A 21,025-nucleotide genomic window follows, 5' to 3' on the forward strand; every position below is an offset into this window, starting at 1 on the left:
AAAGGCTATAAAGGGCCTCCTGGGCAGTATCCTTCAGGCACAAGGGTACTGAACTGACTCCATCTGCTTTGCACTGCCTGGAGACTGTTATAGAAATCGGTACATTGTTCCCAAGCATGGGGACAAGAGCTGCGCAGTGTGGTTTAAACTTGTTAAATCCATGCTGCCTTGCTGGTGAGACTGGGTTTGAGACAATGCCTACCTGCTGCTTGAGTTTCCTTTACCTGACAAACCTGCTGGATCACACCAGGGTGGCATTTCTCTTCCTTGCCATTTTTTAAGTGCCCATGAGTCATCTTTAGTTAAGTTTAACACAATGAGTAACTCAGTGATGCAACAGAAACTACAGCTCAGAATTCAACTCGTCAGGCACCATGAGTAAAGTGTGATACCTTTGACTGATCTATTGTCAAAATAACTTCAGTTCAGAGCAGCATTTCATTTCAAAGGGTTTTCATTTCTTTCTCAGGACTGTGGCATATGGATTTCTCTTTATCTGATTGGGGAAAACACAGGTGGTGGAACACTCAGAGCTCACCTCCATGTGTAAATACAATGGAAGAGGCATTCCCCGATAACTGTATCTGATGCAGAACTGAGAGCTGTGACTATTATTCCAGAATAATTTTTTAATACCTATTTTCTATGCAGCCCCCTGGTTTCTGAATTAGCTCTGAATAAGGATTAGAGTCAGACCAAAAAAGCATTCCTGCTCTGAAATAGGAGCATCCAGAGAAGATGTACGCCCAAATAATGTTCTGGAATAGCTATTTCAGAAACTTTCCAAGCACTGAGGAGCCCTAAGGGCAGGCAATCTGAGGTCTTCCAGCAGCATCAGGGTGGCCAAGTTTTGCATTGCTGTGAAATCTTGGGTGGAGCAAGGGAAAACTGCCACTACCAGCCCTTTGTGGAGCTCCTGGAGAAGTTTGGTGTGCAGGGTTTCTTGCAGAGAAACAGATTCTGTCCTTGAGCACACACCCCCAGCTCACAGATCTGAGTATACATGATGCCAAACAGGCCTATCCATTGGTCCTGCCAGGATATTTTAGTTTGACCTCCTCTGTCCCTCTCTCTCTCTCTCTCTCTCTCGTGTTTTGGCAGACCTGCAGTTACTTTTATAGAGTTAGCCCAAATACATACTGAATATACTGAAAATATGTATTTCAATTTCTGCTTCACTTTTTCCCTACAATGTCTTACATATAAAGAGCTCTTCTGTATCCCTTTTATTAAGGCAAAAATTCAGTTTGGGAACTTCTCACTATTCAAGAAAGATTGAAATAAAACTTTCATCACTTAAAAGTGAGATAATTCTTTGAATTTTATTTACCATATAATGAATGTATAAATGAGACTATAAAATATGTGCATATTCTTTTTCCTGGTTTCTTTTATAGAAATACAATTTCCTCCCTCTGTTGCATTGTAGCCTATTTGCATATACAATCATAGTCTTCCTGTTTGCTAGTGAGTCAACAGCCATGCCTTGTTCTAACTGTTCCTATTATTTTCTTATTATTGCAGACAAATATTAACAAGTAGGTATATATGTAACTTTATGTTCCTCATAGCTGTGAATGCAACACAGAGTGTATTTGCATAACCCAAAACAAAAATGAGCTTATTTTTTAAAGTTTACAGCCAGTTGACCCTGGGTGGATGCCAGGCACCCACCAAAGCCATTCTCCCTTCTGCTGCTGGAAAGGGGAGAGAGGAAAATATAGCAAAGAGTTCATGAGTTGATTTAAGGACAGAGAGATCACTCACAGGCAAAACAGACTCAAACTGGGGATATTAAGTGAATTTATTACTAGAAAAATCAGAGCAGGATAATGAGAAGTAAAATAAAACCTTAAAAACACCTTTCCCCCCCTCCTCCTTCCCAGCTCTCCCTCCTCCCGCAGCAGCACAGGGAGATGGGAATGGGGGTTTATGGTCAGTTCATCACAGGTTGTTTCTGCCACTGCTCAGGGAGAGGAGTCCTTCCCCTGCTCCAGTGTGGGATCCCCTCCCACAAGAGACAGTTCTCAATGAACTTCTTGTCTCGGTTTAGAAAGACAGGTGTCTGCTAAGGGAGGCAGAAGCCTCCCTTGAAGTGGCAGATATAACCCCTTTCCCTCTGAGTTGTTATAATTTTGAAATCAAGGGCCTTTAGGCAAAGACGTGGGAAATAGGAATAACAGTTCTTTACTATATCTATATCTAGATCTAGATCTAGATCTAGATCTAGATATAAATATAGATATAAATATAGATATAAATATAGATATAAATATAGATATAAATATAGATATAAATATAGATATACAACCAGTCAAACAAAACAGCAATAACTCTGGCAGTAACAGCAAACAATCCCAAACCCAGTCCCGGCCTTCTCGGCTGTCGGGCCCTTTCCCCTCGGGTGCAGTTCCGCTCGCAGCCGGCAGGGGCGCTGGCGGCTCCCGGTGAGCAGGGCAGGTGCGATGGTTCCCCCGCGGCTGCAGGGGGCGCTCCGGAGCGAGCTCGGGGAGCACGCGGCACTGGTGCCCTGGGATCCCGGGAAGGGATGGAACAAAGGCTTCACAAACCCCTGGGCAGCCGATCCCGGACTCTCGGGAACAGCAGGCTGGAACGGCAGGCTGGAGTGGCAGGCACAAACACAAATCCCGGGTGGCCAGGCAGGCAGGGCGAGCACGGCTACAACGCAGCGAAGGCTCAAAGCAACAGTGGGGGCAGGGTGGCCACAGCCCAGACTCCAGCAGGGCAGGGAAAGCAGCCCTGGGATCCCGGCGTTGCTTCCAGCAGAAAGAAAGACGGCCATAAAAAAGGAACCAGCTCCTCTCTCTGCAGCTTCTCTCTCCAGATGCTGAGAGCGAACTGAACTCACATTCAGGTGAAAACAAAAGCCTGGCCAGGCCCTTTTGTCTTCTCTTAAGTAGGGCCATTTATCTCCTAGCAACATGCATATGGGAAAAAATTCCTTTAACAGAAAAAAAACCTAGGACTAAACTAAAACCCCAACCCTTCTCCAACTTGAGTCCATCCCACAGGCAACAATCCTCCCCAAACTGCTGCAATGTGGGTCACTCTGCCACAGGATGCAGGTCCTCAGGAAGAGGCTGCTCCAGTGTGGGTCCCCCACAGGGTCACAAGTCCCTCCAGCAAACCTGCTCCAGTGTGGGCTCCTCTCTCCACAGGTCTGCAGGTCCCTGCCAGGAGCCTGCTCCAGCATGGGCCTCCCACGGGATCACAGCCTCCTCTCAGGCATCCACCTGCTCAGGGTGGGTCTCCTCCACAGGCTGTGGTGGATCTTTGCATCCCTGTGGATCTCCATGGGCTGCAGGGCTAACACAGTACTTGTGCTCAAGGCACGAGCTCTGGTGTGCCCCAGGTCAGAGCAAATCCAACCGCGTTCTTCTGGGCATCGCTGAAGCGACTTCGGCATCAGGAAAGGTGCTGCTGGCTGGCTAGCTGCTGGCTTCTTTGCAGAGGGAACACAGCAGGAGCCAATGGTGTCGGCTCACGTTAGCTCAGAGACAAAGGAAGAGCGAGGCTGTTCTGGTCTGGCTCCTAACAGGTTCATTGTTAGAAGTTTCGTAACCCGAACAAGTTCAGAAGGGATGGAATGCGATGGGATCCTCTCCTGAGGCTTGTCCTCAGTTTTATAGGGAATTTGAAAACCCCGGTGAAAGGGGAAAACAACCAATGAGGTACAAGCCAGGGGGAGGATACAATTTAACAAGAACCACTGGGGTAAACCGAGAGGCGGGAGCTATAACAAAGAACCAGTGAACAACAGAGTAACTGAGAATTTTCCCGAACCGGGGGAGGCGGCTTGGACCCGGGCACTGCCCAGGGGGTGCGGCTTAGGCTTCTGAGCCGCCCATCGACCCACCCTCTGAGTCTGCCTGTTCGGGAAACTTGATCCAGGGGATGGGCTGGCATGATGCTGCCCCAGACCCGCAGTGAGATGAGTCACAGCAACAAAGAGGCGGAGCTTTCTCACCATGGGCTGCACCACGGGCTGCAGTGCCTGGAGCACTGGTGCCTGGAGCACCTCCTGCCCTCCTTCTGCACTGACCCTGGTGTCTGCAGAGCTGTTCCTCTCACATGTTCTCAGCCCACTCTCCTCTGGCTGCAATTACAGCTGTGCAATAGCTTTTTTCAATTCTTCTTAAATGTGTTATCCCAGAGGTGTTGCCATCATTTCTAATTGGCCCAGCCTTGGCCGGGGGCACATCCATCCTGGAGCTGTCTGGCATTGGCTCTGCTGGACATGGAGGAAGCTTCTGGTAGCAGCTCACAGAATCCACTCCTGTAGCGCCCCCAAAACCTGGCCATGCAAACCCAATGCAAAATTTTATAAAGTTTTTTTTTTTGATCTACCTAATATCTATCAGTTCATTTCATATCTACGAGATATACATCATGTCTGAAGAACAAAATAAGTGTGGTTTTGGTAAGCATGTAGCTACTTCAGATTTATCTAATGTTTCCATATTTGCAATATTCAGGAAGATATTTCTGGGAATTTTTTTAATTCTACATGTTTTCCGGTAGAAATCATACCTCTCTTGCTTTAGTAGGAGTCTGGTAGCCTCTTTGCATCCCTGAATGCAGGCAGGCAAACTGACCCAAGGAAATGGCCAATGGCATATGATGATGCTTGAGTGTGTTTATACCAATGAGCCAACAGAAGTTATTCTCCTGTTGTTCTTTAGGTAGGCAAGTTCCTTGATCCACTTCTCAGCACAAACACGCCAAAGGTCAAGCAGTAAAATGAGGTAACAGAGCCCCAGGAGTCTCTGCAGATAATCAGGCAGAAATGAAAAATTAGAGTTTGCTAGGAAACAACTAGAGAAAAAACTCAAAAATATTACAGCATTTCAGAAATTCATGGTGTAACTGCATCTTGAATACCGCATGCTCTTTTTTCCCCCACCTTATACAGTGAAACAGAACCTGGTACAGGAGATGATGTCTGACCTAGTCATGGTGGTGCCATAGAAAGCAAGAATGGAAGGCAAAGTGAATCAGGGGGATGGGGAAGCAGAGATTAAATGATTTACTAAGAATTGGTTTGTTAGAAGCAATGCATACCGCTTGCCCAACACTTACTGTGCCTACCAAAGCAGGATGAGAAGATATGAGACTATTGATAAAGGGAAGGAATCTTGACCAAAGATCCTGTTTTTAACCTAAAGCTAACTCAAACCAGTCTTGAAGTTTGGACTTAGCCCAGGGACATAAAGAGCATGTGCAGGGAAGAAAGGTGAAAAGTTCAGGATGAGGAAGACCCTTTACTTCATCTGAGGAAGACTCTTATTTCATCTCGGAGACTCCTGCCCACGACCACCAGACAACACTGTGCAAGCACAACGCAGATGTAAATGACTTTTGGGCTCACTGTAATAGGAAGCGAGGCTGGGCGGGGCTGGGTAATGAATATGTATAGGCATATTGGGAAACTCAATGAATATGGAACTTGTAACCCGATACATACGAAGCTGAATGCAGCTGTCAGCACGCATGACTTTGGAGGAGCAATCCCCCATGTGTCCCAGCACTGGAATAAACATACCCACTTTACTACTTACTCCAGTAGTGGAGACTTTCCCGCTCATCAAAGCATATGATGGGATTATGGCTCATTATCGCAGAAGAAGCAAGAGCAATGCCAGATTTGAAGAAAGTCTTTAAAACCACAAATAGCATGGATGCAAGAGTTAAGAAGCATCCACTCAAATCATCAGGCAAAGTTTTGAATGAAAAAAGAAAAAACACTTTTTTGTTGCACTGGAAAATGGAAATGCAAACATGTATTGCTACAGGATATGAAGGGCTCTGTTTTTAATAGTTCCACTATGTAGGAGATTGGTGGAAGTTACAGGGAAGGTGTACTTGGAGAAACACTGCTCTGTATTGTAATATTTTTCCCTGAGGAACAACTACCAGTGGTTGTCAGCCAGAGGAGGAACAGACCTTTGGTCTGACTCACTGCAGCTGCCCTTTGTGATGAAAAACTGCTTTTCATTGGTGGCTGCACTAATCTTTGCTGCAGAAAAATGTCTCTAGATGCTACCATAGTCTGTAATGAAGGATCACTAAAAGGGAAACATGCTTCAGAATAATTTCAAAATAATAAATCAGTTTTGAGGCATCTACAGAAAGCTCACCTATTTTAAAGATGGTGGGGAATAACCCATGTTTTTTCTGTAGTAAGTTTATCCAAAGTGGCCCCGGATGAATCTATGGGAAGCAACGACCCTACTGCTGTTATTGCACAAATTACTATCAGTAGAAAGGGAATCTCTGTGCCTATGGTACAAGCCATTCTTTTCAAGTTTAATACAGAAACTACAAGAACTCTTCTTCAAAGTTTATACTTATATATCCTAATTTTTCAAGTGTCTTCACCTGATCCTTCGGATGGCAGATATTAGAAATAGTGGGGGAGATGGTACATGAGCTAACAAAAAGGACTTAAACCCTCAAGCATTTCTTACATGGATGAACCGTGGCACTCCTCTCCTTCATTGCTCTTGCACGTATTTGTCTTTTCAGAGGGATTTCACACCATATTTCGCACAGGGCATAACTTAGTGCCAATTTTGAAAAACGCAGTTTGGCAACACCATTGTAGGAGTGGCACTTAGCATACTTACCAAAGCAGCATAGTGATAGTGCAGCAAGAAAAATGTACAGACAGAACACAAACCTTGATAAGGTGTGTCTAAGCCAGTGTTTGTGTGGAAATATGCCTGAAACTGCAAAGAGAACAAGCCACTGTGTTTCATGAAATCCGTCTTGGAGATGTGGGATAGGAGAGGTTGTGTGGATGTTTGCTTTTTCAATCACTGTTTTCAGAAGAACAAAAGGTATCTGCCCAGTTACAAGAGCATTTATATATATATACATATGGTAGGAGAGTGAGAGAGGAAAGATTCCTGTTAAGTGGTTGGGATGATTACTACTTCCTTTCAGATCAGGAGGAGAGCTCTGATCGGTGAGGTTTGGAGTCCAGCTCAATGACGTTGCGTATTCAAACGTCATGGAGCTCCCTGTGAGCAGAGAGCCACTCAGCTAGGATAGGGGTCAAGCCACCACCTTGGATGGGGAAGACATCACTGCCTTTGTCACACCGCTTAGAGCCATCTCCCCAGTGCCCTGCAGCTCATGTGGGTATTATGACCAATGCTCCCCGGAGGGGGTCTCTTTGATCCATCAGGGAAAAGCACATTTCTTAGTGGTAGAACAAGACTTCGTAAGCTCTGAGAGAACAGGAATGCAAATACAGACTGGATTTGTTGGTTTTTTTTTTTTTAAAGTTCTTCTTTTGTCTATCCAGCACTAATTATCAGCATACTCTGAATCTATTTTTTTCTCTTCCTGCTGTAAAACCATACTCAGTACTCTACACACTCATATGGTTCTTGTTTTGGTTTTTCCTGGAGGATATCCTCTAGACCTTTAAAAAAAAAACAAACAACAAAACCAAAAACCACCACCACTGCCACCAACAAAACCAGCCAACCAACCACAAAAAAAAAGAACCCAAGAAAAAAATTTTACTCTGTAGAAAGAACCTCTTGAATTTTCTTTAGTTCCTGTGTGTAACCATGCCTTTTGTACTGAAGTAGGGTTTCAGGCTTTAATGAAATTGAAATTTAATTCAATTCAAATACAAAGTACTTCTATACCTCCACTGAAACTTTTACTAGCTTAATGCAAAGAAGTGACTAGTACTGTATCCCTCAGACATAGGGAGGAGAAGAGAGAGAGATCCATCAGGCAGGAATTGTGCAGCAAGATTGATTTATTTAATTATTTTACAAACTCTTTTATAGACTTTTTTCTTCATAATTTAATTGGGCAAAGGATCAGCCACCCCCTGGGGTGACTGGCTAGAATCCTAAACATCCATTGTCAAAATATTTTCCTACTGTACCATAAACATAGTTCTGCAAGGTCACAGGTGTTCATAGTTTACAGAACTCCTGCCATATCTTCGTGAGAGAGAAAAGTATCTCACGGGCCTAGAGAGAAGCAGGAAAATTTCTTGCTAACAGCAATATTGTATCCACAAGTAACCTGCCTTGTCGTTTTGTGTCATCAAACTCACTCACTTTTGGAAGTTTCAATCCTCTCTTGGCATATGTTCAAAGACACCAGAATGGCTCAGTTGGCTGGCACTGCAAAAGGATGGATGTCTATTCCTGCAGGAACACCCGATATGGAGCAGCAGAAATGCCAGGATGATCAAGGCTGCTGTTGTTTCTCAGTTACCTAAAAAATGCTAAATCTGAGCCTAGAAAGCACTGCTCTGGTAATATTGGCAAGGAGTGCTGTTTTGATGACTTAACAGCTAAATTAACAAATTATACTGACAAAAAACATTGTACTTTTTTTCCACCTTTTTGTAGCTTGAGAAATTATATTAAGCTCTACCAACAAATCCCACAAAAATGGAAAGGCTAAGCCCAAGGGGATCTGACAGGACAAGGAGGAAATATTGTCCTGGTGTTTGGGATAATTTGGTGATCCACTTGGCTTGGCTTGCTGTGGTATTTTAACCTACAACAAATGCATATCAATTCCTCATTGAGTAGGCAGGAAATGAATGTGTGTTATGTATTATTACTCCTGTTAGTTCAGTCTGTAAATGGAGGTACAATGGGCTCACTTAGGTGGTGTCATCCTCTTCACTCACCAGCTATCAGGCACTCGGGAGAAAGTAGTAAGCACTGCACTGGCTCTTTTACTGACTCTTAAGCCTTGAAGGGAAGGACCAAGTCTCAGACATACTCGTGAGGCAGGAGAGTATTTTCTGTTTATTGCTGTATAAATCTCAGGGAGTGCCTGTTCGGATTTTTGCACTAGCTGGATGCCTCCCGTACACATGATTTTCTGAAAGCTAATTTGAGCGCCTCTCCCTGACCCAGCATGGATGTGTGCCCTAGCCCAGGCTGTCTTAGCTGGGGTTAAAGGGTGGTATGGGGTCTCTTGAGGGCAGAAAATCCTCTCTGGTGCATCATTAGTCACTGAGCATCTTCACACAGCCATACCCTGGGCAGTGCAAACAGAGATGTCATTTAATGCTCACCCCATGCACTGGGGCTAAAGGGACCCTTTAAACTATTTGGCAGGAAGGCAAATGGAGTCACCTGCTCTGCTCTGCTTCCAGCAGTGCTCCACAGGCTCCACTAGTGCTTTGCTTTACATTCAATCACTTACAACTGTGCAAAAGGGCAGAAAGCCCCCACAAGTATGCAGAAGGGAGTAAAAGGTTACTCCCACACTGCATTTCTTTCCACAAGCTACAATATTTACAGTGTGATGAGTCTGCTGACTGCAGCTCAACATTTTTACACTGGCAGTCAGTATTTCTGCCACAGCGTTGCCTACAGTTGATCCAAAACAATGAGATTCAGGTAGTTATTTGTCCACACAGAAAAAAAGAAAATGTGGTTTTACTACTATTTACTGAAAGCTGTCCCATAGATCTTCCAAGGAATAGAAAAGGCTAACTGCTACTAATAGACGATTTGGGTGTTTCAGATATCCAGAGGTTTCAGACAGCATCTTCAAAACTGAATATCTGGGATTACTTGAATCCATAGTTAAGAATCAGACCAGTTCTCTCTCAGTGCTGAGGGACAGAAGTATTCCCAGCACTCTTTCAAGATGGTGACATCTGGAATTTTTCAGCAGCTTTTAACTCCATCTCCTTTAGGTGTCTAAACATGGACTTAAAATAAAATAGTACCTACCTCTGATCACACTTTTTTCCTTCCTTAAATATACTAAAACAGTCCTCCATTTTGCCCACATTTATCGATAAACCCAGCAAGTTTTTAGAAGGAATACAGAATTTGATTGAAGTGGGTCACTGTCATGATTTTCATTATGTCAGGTCCCTAATACAAAGCTCAGAGTAACAGCTATCCTTTATAGTTCTCCTATGCCTGTAACTCAGGAATCGCAAAAAGTATTTCTGAAACATTGAGCCAAGCAAAGAATGTAACACATCCATTCATATTTGGAAGGCTTCTGCTACGTAAGCAGTATACCAGTTTTGCAAGTGAATGAATTGAGGTTTGGTAAGAGTCACATGACCAAATTGAAATTTAAACAGGAGATAAATTACTGTAGTAATAACAAATAAATAAACACTCTTTATTTTGCTTTTGTCATCTGAAATTTTCAATCTCTGATGTTTGTTTATTTGATTTACTTTCTTCCCAGGACTAAGGCAAGCATTCTTCTAGGTTTGATTAGATTTAGATCTCTCCCCTGTTCCAGCTTTGTAAGGAAGCAGAATGAGGTGCCATATAATACTGAGGATCTGATTGCACTGCTTTTCTCTAGCCTTGGTTTCAATGACCCATTTTTTTCAGCTTCTTTTTAGCTCTTCTCACTTGTCTTGCACTTGTGCTTTGCCTCTGGAAAGCTGGGTCTCCATGTGCTGCCAGATGCACCCATGCTAAGGGGTACAATGTAGGGAATTCTCCTGGGCCATGCTGTGACTGTCTGACAGATTGCAGGATTGGGGTGCTTTCTGTGGAAACTGAAGTGCAGGGAAGGCGTGTCTGATGCACAGCTCTGGAATGAGCACCTCAGGTCCACTGCAAAATCCTGGAGGTCCCGAGCTCTGCTTTGCATACTTAGACCTGCAGACCTTTAAAAAAGCCGGATTCTCTGTCCTTTTAGTATTTATAAGGATGAAAAACCAACCAACCAAACAAAAATACTAATGAAGTAGTTTGTATCACCAGAAAAAATGTATTTTTACTAACTGAGTGATTCTACAGAAAAATATATACAGAAGAATGGCTCATCTGTGTGGGTTTTTTTTAATGAGTTTTTTTTCCTCCCCTGTAATCCTGTGCCATTCCATACACAGATCAACATTTAAGGAAAAATGAGGCCACACAAAGCTCTAGGATCTACAATTTTAACATTTCTACCTTGCTGCACTTGGATATAACAAAATTTTTAGTTCACTGAGTAAAGCCGGCCATTTTGGATGTCACATTTTACGCCATACACAGCAATTTTGGACTGAATATAAAATTTACCTTTTCACTTTCTTTGCTTTCTACAGGTCATGTCATAACCTTAGTAACACACTTACTTCGTTTTACTGTGTCATAGGTTAAACTCTTATCAGCCACACTATTTTCAGCAATGCCAATTCAATAAAAGCTCACTGAGCTTCAATTCAGTTTTCATCCTCAGTGTTATATCTTCAAGCCACAACTTGCAAACCCCCGTAAAGGACTCAAATGCTATGTTGCAGCAGCCTGGTAACACCAGCATAGGCACTGGCAGTGCTAAGTCATGAGCTTTAGATTTCTGTACAATGCTTACAGTGAAACGTCTCATGAGAAATGGCTGAGGGAGTCAGAAAGAAAGTTTTGAATACCAGTGTTTTTCTGTGATGAAGAACATCTTCATTCTGTTAGAAACTGCATTTTTTCAGCCACTGTAAATCATTCTTCCATGTCAAAGTTAAAAAACTGCACTTTCTATTAGACAAATATTAATGTAAGACAGCACAAAACTATTTTCTTTGAATATTTATGCATTTTATAATATTGCTAACTCATAAATATCTTGATTATTCACAGGTGGGAAATGTAAAATACCAGATAACAAAAAGGGTGATAGTAATAAGAATGACAAATTCTTACAGATTATTTTAAACATAACAGCATAAAGATTTATAGCACAGTATCACACTGTCATTTTGACAAATGCATAAAAAAACTAATAAATGTTCCATTAAATAGAATATGCAACTTCTTTTCTTTTACAATGCATGGTAGTTTTGTTCATTCTGTGGTTGAAATTACAGATCACTGCAATCATGGATGTCCATTATCCTGAATTTGCAGAGTTGTGTTTGGAAGTGAAACTGAATTGTCTTCCCCTGTACTACCACTGGTGCTACAGGTGGTACTCATGCTGTTAACCACTGCACTGGACTACCCTGCCATGTGTCACTTGGTCAAGGTAAGCAAATTTACTGGAAAATCACTGGTTTTTACCAGATAAACTGGTAAAAATTACCATTTACTCTGCAATCAAGATATTTTCTATTGCTGATCTGACTTCATGAGCAATGTCTGCCTTCAGAGAAAAGCCAGTGTACCTGGAAAATGTAATTCTACAGGAATAGGGACAAACTCCTCCATACAAAAATGTGGGCTTTGGAACTACAAGGAACCCATATTCATTTAGGCTATGCTGGATTTCTGGAGTGCAATTGATCATAATCTGCGTCTTCCTAGTAAGCATACCTAGGAATTACCCATGGGAAATGCAGCTGCCCCGCCAATATGGGTGGATAAGGAGTAGTCATCATCTAAGTCAGCCTCCAGCTGTGTTTGTACAATTTAGACATGGTGCGTCTCATCTAAGATTATGCAACTTTATTAACTTCTCCTGCTTTCAGAAAGCAATTAAAAACCCCCATAAGCAAACAAAAAAACCCAAATCTCTTTTGGGCATGAGGTTTCTGTAAGCTATTCCCTGACTCATATGCATTAAAACCTCTGCTTGGGATAGTACTGAAAGAAAAAACTAGGTTTTATTAATGTTACATTAATATTGCCACAGACCCTCAGGAAAAACACCAGTGGCTTTTTCATAGAAGGGGGTCAGCACTAGGATGGGTATTTTTATTGAGTAAATTGATTGATGCTTATGCTAGTCTAATTCACATCTTTACTCCGGCATTTCCCTCCAGGCTTGTTTAATGGAGAAAATCTTCATATACATAGGACCTGCAGAATTTCTTTGGACTTTTATGTAATTAGGTTAAGAACTTCCTTTTTTTTTTCTTTTTTTTGCCTAGTTGTTGTTACACTTACTGTCAGAGATAGTGTAATGGCCAAGTCTTCAAAAATTACACAGTAAAATTATGCCTCCAGATCTCTAAAGAATACAAGGATCAAGTAATTTAATGAAAATATGTAATATTTTATACGTTCAAGTACATGCCACCTAAAAAATTCTCGTTCTTTCTTGCAGTGGTGGTGAAGAGGCACATGACCTCTGCTAGGCAGAAACCAGATGTTTATGGAAACATCATGAAAAGAATTCCTCATTTTTGTGAGCTCAGGTCCTGCCTGTTGTGGAACTCTCCTCATGAGGAATACTTGTAGTGGGTTAAGATGGGCACATTGGTCACTGAAAAAACTGGGAATTGATGTGCCACCATTGGGTCTCAGTGCTTACTCACCCATCAGAGGGCATCACGCTTGCTGTATCTCTGCAGACTGAAAAGACTTACTGAGGGCCAAGCAACCAAAAGCTCTTTGTAGTAGCGTAGCAAAAATGAGATTGTTTTCTGGGCTGATGAGGAGGTAAGGTAAGTGCCAGCTTCCCATCCCCCAGCAACCAGGCACTGTGAAACCCAGGGATGCTGCAGAGCAGGGAACTTGCAGACCCTGTACTTAGGGAGCTTGCTGTTTAGTTTAAACTGCGATGAAAGCAGTCTTTCTGGATTGCAAACTAGGATTTAGCAGAACACCAGGTACCCAGATTCCAGCACAAGTTAATGGGATGTGCTGCCTTCCCTCTGAGATGACCTCACTGATAGGTTTCCATCAGTGCACACAAGAAAGATGTGGTGCAATACTACATCAAGATGCCAAGCCTTTCTTTGCAAAGAAAACAAAAGACAACCATTAAAATTTATCATGTACAAATAGATTAATTTGGTGGCTTAGCTAATTTATCATGTGCCATCTGAAACAGTTCAATACTTGCCTTTGAAGGCAAGTTGATCAGTGGCAAACTGATCTACTGCAGGCTCCTATGCTGCTGAACTCATCCAGAAACTTTGCACAGGATGGCTAAACCAGATGCTATTTGCTTTGAAATTCAAAGGAAACTTTACTTACTAGGTATTTCTTAAGCAAAATGCAGGATGACTGACTTTGCACACACATATAATGGCTTCTTACCTTCAAGATGAACATCGGGGTAAATCTTGAATTGCCAAATCAAATATAAAGTTTTAAAAACAGTTTTGCAGAAGCAGAATGATGAGATTACAGCCCTATACAATAGCACAACAGACACAATACAAGACACAGCAGGCAATGCCATTTCTGAATCTAAACATTTTCCTTCATAGGAAATGTAAGTTTATTCATTTTGATACCAATCTTCACCTTTCCTGAAGCATATGAATTTCTTGGTTCCAAGTAACTGATTTTTTTTGCTTTTTGCTTTTTGCAATAGATATAAATTCCTGACCAAATGGACAACTATACTTTATAATAAACTATCATGGTATTAAAAGCAAAAGGATTTATGTAAAGTATATATTGAGCCTACTAAAGTCAGGAGGAAGGTACAGTGGAATTCCAAAGAATGATTTTACAGTATAACTGTAATACATGAAAATGTAAACTCATCAACAGTGGATTAAATAAAGGCAGGGAGAGATAAGAAAAAAATTAATTACATTATTTAAAATCTGAATGAAAGCTATGCAAATATAAGTTACAAAATTCTTATGAAAAATAAGTACTGGTATGCAAATATATCTACAGAAGATAAACTCTTCTAATTGAAGCCTTTCCTAAAATCTCTGAACTCTCTAAATAAAAGTAAGCTTCTTAAAGCATAAGCAAATTCTCAGCCAGTATAAATCTCTCCAGCTTTAGCCTAAACTGAATTCCTGTATTGGAATAAACCCCTTGTGGCTAAAGCAAGCTTTATATTCCCTTTCTGCCAAATGTAAGGGACATAGTCTCTGTTACCTGGCCTACACTAAGCATAACACACAAAAAGCAATGTAAGCTTTCAGAAAGTAACTCTTTCACCTGTATCTGCTTTACAGTTGACCTTTCTGTTAAGTAAAACTGAGCATGTTGTTGAACTGAACACCTGGGGAAAAATTTATTTGGATCTAAAATTTTAGGTGCTGTAAAAAAGGTGGAAAATCTAGATTATTGTAGATTTACATCTCACTGGGGATTCGTGAAGGAAATTGTAAAGTAGCAAGCTGCCAGTGTCCTTGGGGATCCACACTGGCTCTACATGCTAGTGCCTTGAGAACAGCAAAAAGCAGCAAGTGATTGGTGAAAACTTGATGATTTTGGAAGCCCTTTGTTTCTGAGATCTGCTTTTGGAATAGCTAAATACTGAAAAAACTATTGTTATTGAAGCTGAGATTAGAGACAAGAAAACCCTAATGATTCTATGATTCTATGGAAACTGAAAAGATTCGGCCATCTAAACTGTTATACAGTAGGCTTTCTAAATTTAAATCATCTACACAATTGGATAAATAATACCAGAACAGAATTTAAGACCCTGCTCCAACATCCACTAGATTTTTTATGCCCTTAATTTCAAATATTTGCTCAGGAACAATTTAGATAAGTCTCTGTCAGAAGAAATGGGGCTAACCTAAGGTCTCCTTTCAGGTTAGGTACTGCTATGATCAAGAGGAAAAAAAGATGAAAAACAATCACTCCTTTAACTAGGTTTTGAACCAACTGAAGTGAATCTTTGTCTTGTGAAATTTAACTGGATAACAAAATCTCTTTTTTTCATACTGATCTCAAAGGTATAAGAGAGAAACCAAGAACTAATCTGATAAAATATCTCTTTAGATTATATTGATATTTCTGCACTGCACATATGCAGGTTTTTTCCTCTCCCTTCTGTATGAAGCTTTTTGAATTAAAATATACCTCTGCTAAAGTCAGGGAAAACTTTATCAATGACATCAATGAGGTCAAGATTTCAGCAACTTGGTCTAAGCATAGAGAGAAAAACACAACTCCATCTTGCATCATTAGCCTGTGCATGGGAACTCTTTTTTCCATGCTAAAGAAAATTAATTGGAATGGCAAATACTCTAGGCAAATTTAGGCAAATGCCACTGACTCCTGCATACTTTACTAGAAAACTAATTAATAATCAAAACTGAGTAATAACTTCTGTAGCAATATTTATAGCTCTCTTCCTGACTCTCATTATCCAAGACTACAGCAGTCTTTCACATTAGTATGTCACACCAGCCTTGATTATGTAGAAGCATTCAGGAAAATTATCTGAACCACCTACAGGTGTGACTTTGAAGGGTATTAGTAAAACTGCCTTTAATCCTGTGTGGACACTGCTTCAGAATTAAAGCACTTTTAATTTAATTTTGCATATATCAGAAGCAAAGTAAACAAACTGAAATCAGGGTCAAATCAACAGTAAAACTATATATGTAAGGAGTAAATATAATTTAATCCACTTTTTAAAGACTTCCAAAGTACAGTAAGCAAAATTCTTAATTGCAAAATGCTTTGTTCTGAATAAGAGATTCACATGCAGTTTTATTGAGATGACAATAACTTGCATTAAAATTATTTTAAATTTTTAAATTTCATTAATAACAAGGGATTTTTTCTACAGAATTCTATGGAAAATATATGGTCACAGTTTCATGAGCCATAACTCTAAGTCTATCTGTTATGCATTTGGGACAGTTTTGTTGCTTAGCTAGTATTTATACTTTTTCCAATGCCATTCAGTCTTTTAATTTTCTCAGTGCCTTTGCATTATCCATAGTATGCTGCTATACTATGTATAATTCTATATTTCCTTACAATAGGAACCAAGTACATTTCTCAGATTCTGGACTCCACTGGCATTCTCACAGTCAGAGATTATAGATTGACAAATGTTTAAAAGGGCAGGAGATTATGTGTCTGTATCGTATAATAACAATAACACTTGAGATGCTTAATGGGCTGTTTGGACTTGGCCTTTATCCTTTGCCAGCAAGAGAAAGCTAAATTACTGTAAATTCCATCATCCCCTGAAGGTCTATGCTTGAGCAAAAGCACATCTGAGTGCTGGGCACCCTGGCTGGGGCAGAGATGGGTGGAAACTAAGGGGCTGCTCAGATGGGCACAGGGCTGTCCTGTGCTGACATATGGGGGGACTTTTTGGAGTGGATGGCACTGTTCCACTGATAGGAATATGACCAGGTGACCCACATAAATGTTTTCCATCATGCTATTAACATTCCTACCTTCTGCTGCATAAAAGCAAAGTTTTCTGTGTGGTTTTCTTTTTCATTACATTTTAAAAGAAAAAAAGAAAAGTAAATATATTTTATGGAGAAAAGTTGAATCCATAGTGAAAACTCATGGAGTAAAAGTCCATCAGGTTTTTTAAAACCAAAGATGCTGATATAGTCTCTAGAAAAGGAAGCTGATGCTGGCAGGACATTCCATGGGAAGTACCACACTGAACTTGCTCCATGCCTTGTTTCTCTTCTTAAACAGCATTGTCAGGAACAGGATGCTGGGGCAAATGCACTTTCGGCCTGAGTCAGCCAGACTGAAACAAGAGTCCCTTTACTGTTCCAGAAGGATGTTTGTCTTTTAGCAATATTGCTTCTCATTCCTTGGTTTGCATCTCTTCTGTATTCCTCACAAACCTGGCTATTGCTAAAGCTGCACATTAAACAGCCTTACACCTTCCCTTCTCTCCAGCACGAGGAGATTCACACTTTCTCTGCAGACAGAAGCATGATATTTAGGTGTCTTCACAATTTATGTGAGGCAATGACTGCCTGCCTGCAATTTGGGCTAGAAGTGGAGAAAATAAAAAGTGTTTCTCAAAAGTGAAGTTTTCATATCGCATTGATCAATGCAAAGCAATAGAAAACAAAACCACAATGGGACAATTGCTTTGAGGGAACAGGGCATTGTGGAACTGGAAGATTGTTAGGAAGTACATAAATGAGGCAACATCTATGTTCCTATTCTTCTGTAGGCTTGATAAAAGCTTTGTGGTTTTGGGAAGGTTGTATCACTCGGATGAGAATAATTTGAGATTTTGGTCGCTTAACAAAATGTATTTGTAGATACACAATCCGTGACTACTCATTGACAGCTCTGCAACAGTACTTGTTAGTGTAGATGTGGAATTGGAAAAGAAAGTGGGCTAGTGGATAAGCAGCAAGAACATTAAATCAGTATGTTGCTGCTTGTTCAATAAAAGATTTGACAGAGTTTGCTAGAAAATCTGTGTTTTTTGGCTTCCAGCATACATAACGCTTTATTATTAATCATGATTTGTTGTTTTATTCCAGTTACAGCAAACTTTGAAAAAGAGGCAAAAAAAGGTAAGGTGGAGTTTCCAGCTATGAAGATGTTTTTTGACTAATATGTTGTCAGGATTAATTCACTAATATATAAGTGAGTACTTTCAGATCATTGCACTGAAGTTGCACTACAAAGGAAGTATGTAATTTGTTTTCTCACATCCAAAGCCCATTATTAGTATAACAAATAAGGAACATTTTAAATGTCAGGGAAGAATAGAAGTTACAAATAAACAAAATTCTGTCTTAAATCATACATGACATATAAAAAAGCAGGCTTGCTCACTGCAGAAGAGTATTTCATTCTTGCCTAGATTAAAGAGTATTTATTCTTCCAACACATTTTCCTTAATGATCACTTGAGATGTTTATGACACAATGGGCAGTAAACACAAGACCTATTCATCAGTCTCCTCCTGGTTACAGCCAAAGTGGCCTTTCACGCCACCATGAGACACAAACTCAATGAGGGTGTCCTGCCAACTGCATCATCTGCTTTTAGGCCCTCATCTTCTCATGCTGACAAAGAGAGTGCTGGTGGGCAGCAACCATGGCTTCCCTGGACACATTCCAGGAGTGACTGATGTTATTGGGGGCTGCCTCCTCCAGTGCCCATCAATCTACTTTTGAGTCTGACACACTCACACATTTTCCTTTTAATCTTTTTTTGTCCTCTGGAATCGCTTCTTGTTCTCCTTGGATTTCTTTTTTTTCCTCCAGCCCTTTCTGCTCAAAGGGTGTGAAGGTTTGGTTACGGTTGGGCTAGCACCTGGCTCTAAAAGGGAGAAAGACAGCTAACATGGTTTAAACAGGACTTAATTAGAACTTTTTTGCTTCTTCCTGCAGGGTCTAGTGAGAGCTTATGTGCTCACCGCATCACTGAGAAATACTTGAGGAATAATTGGTCCCATGAGAGTCATATGCCAGTGCCTTGAGATTCCCCCTTCACATTAAGTAGTTTCCTTTGTTATCTTCCCACTGCTGATGTTAACCAACAGAATAAGCACTGAACTGGAATGCTTCTCTAATATTTTTTCTTTGCCAATCTCTTCTGTCCATCTTTTTTGGGACTTTTTTGGTGTCTAATGGCCTCACAATGCTCTGAGCAAGAAGAGAACTTGAAGGTGAGTCTTGCACCCTTCAGGGTTATTGTGCTGTAAATTTGGATTAGAACTACAGGTAAGAATTGGATCTCCAAAGAAAACTGAAGACATGTCTGCTACAGCCTGGCAGACTCCCACAGTCCAGAGATATCACTCACGGTCAGAGCTGCTGCTCTGACAGATGTATGGGGGCAAATCAGTCCCCCTTTTCCCCCCAGTGCACCTTGTTTTCCTCAGATAATTGTGGAACTACAAAACAAAAGGCACCACATGTAGAACTTTGCCTGTTTGGAGCACTGGTATATCCATGAAAATATCTCAGGCTGAGATCACCATTCCACCAGGCAGAGAAGGCCTGAATCTGCAATCAAGGTTTTACTGATGACTTAAGTAAAATTCTGGGGAGGTTTCATTAGGTGTAACTCTTTACTACTGCTGCAGAACAGATCACCAAGTACTCTAGAGGATGATGCATGTTTGATTACATTTACTCTTCTAGAGTAGGTTTACTCTACTCTAGACATGAGTCTAGGCGCACTCATGAGACTATTCTCATGAGTTGAACCACATACTCTGTGGCTTAAATATTCAAAAGTTAATCTCCTAATTTTTCATTTTCATTAGATTCTGGTAATTAAAAGTTGTAAATGCACTAGATTTCTTGAAAAACAATTTGTGATCAACGTAATATAAAATATAGCCTCAAAGAATGGAGAATTTCACCTACTTTGGATTATGACATTTCTTTCATGCAGACAATGAAATTTTAGTACTTGCAATCTTCTGAGTGCACTTCTATCCAGTGTACATATTGCAGTGTACATATTGTACATACATTGTTTCAGGTCATTTTATTTTAACTTTCTTGTGTCTAGGAAAAATTTTTGAAAAGACATGAAAAAAAAAGTTATGTAAGATCAGAGAGGTTAGGTAGTGGTGTGCTTTATCTACTATTCTATTTCCATAGAGGTCACTGCCAATTTGATGTACATTACAGCAAGAAATCCTGCAGTGGAAAATAATGGAATATATTTTCATTTTATTAAAATCTAGCTTGTGAAAATTAGCATATCCCTTGAAATCTGAGGCTAATACTATTAGCTTTTTTTGGGCTTACTTGTGCTACCTGATGTTCTTGTTATCCTCATGAAGTTCCTGTTTCTTGAATACAACTTCAATGACATTCTTTGGAAATGAATTTTCCCAGTGTGCAATTACACAATTGAAAAACAACTATTTCCTTTTTCAGTTATCAATGCATTATCTTTTGTCTAAATGGATGCTTCCTTGTTTATATCTGATGAGAAGAGGCAATTCTATTAGTTCTACCCACCTTTCCAGTCTTTTTCTGTGTACATTTATTCAATTTCCTTGTATTTATTTCTGGTTTAAAGCACAGTGTTAATCTATCTTCATAACGGTATTTTTCCATGTCTAAGCGTCTTTGTCATGAGTTCTGGCCTTCTTCTATTTTTGCAGTGTCATCCCTGGGGACATACACTCTCTATAATAAATTGTAATGACAAAGTATAAATTAATTTAGCATGTATTTGCACACAGTAATCTGCTTCCTCTAGGATTCTTGGTATTTTTTGAACTGACTTACAGTTGATTCAACCAGCTGTTAATTTTTTAAATAAGTCTATTTTCCAAAAGTATTTTCCTTTTCTCTCTTATACATTTTCTTTGGACAAAGGTCTGCATTGACTAAGTTATATGCGAAGCCACAAACAGCTTTACTATACATGTCAGTATTTCAAATCAAAGTGGTTTTGTTATCAATAAGAATGGAGTTCAGCTGGAGACA

This window comes from Aphelocoma coerulescens, chromosome 3, assembly GCF_041296385.1.
Source record: "Aphelocoma coerulescens isolate FSJ_1873_10779 chromosome 3, UR_Acoe_1.0, whole genome shotgun sequence".
NCBI lineage: Eukaryota > Metazoa > Chordata > Aves > Passeriformes > Corvidae > Aphelocoma > Aphelocoma coerulescens.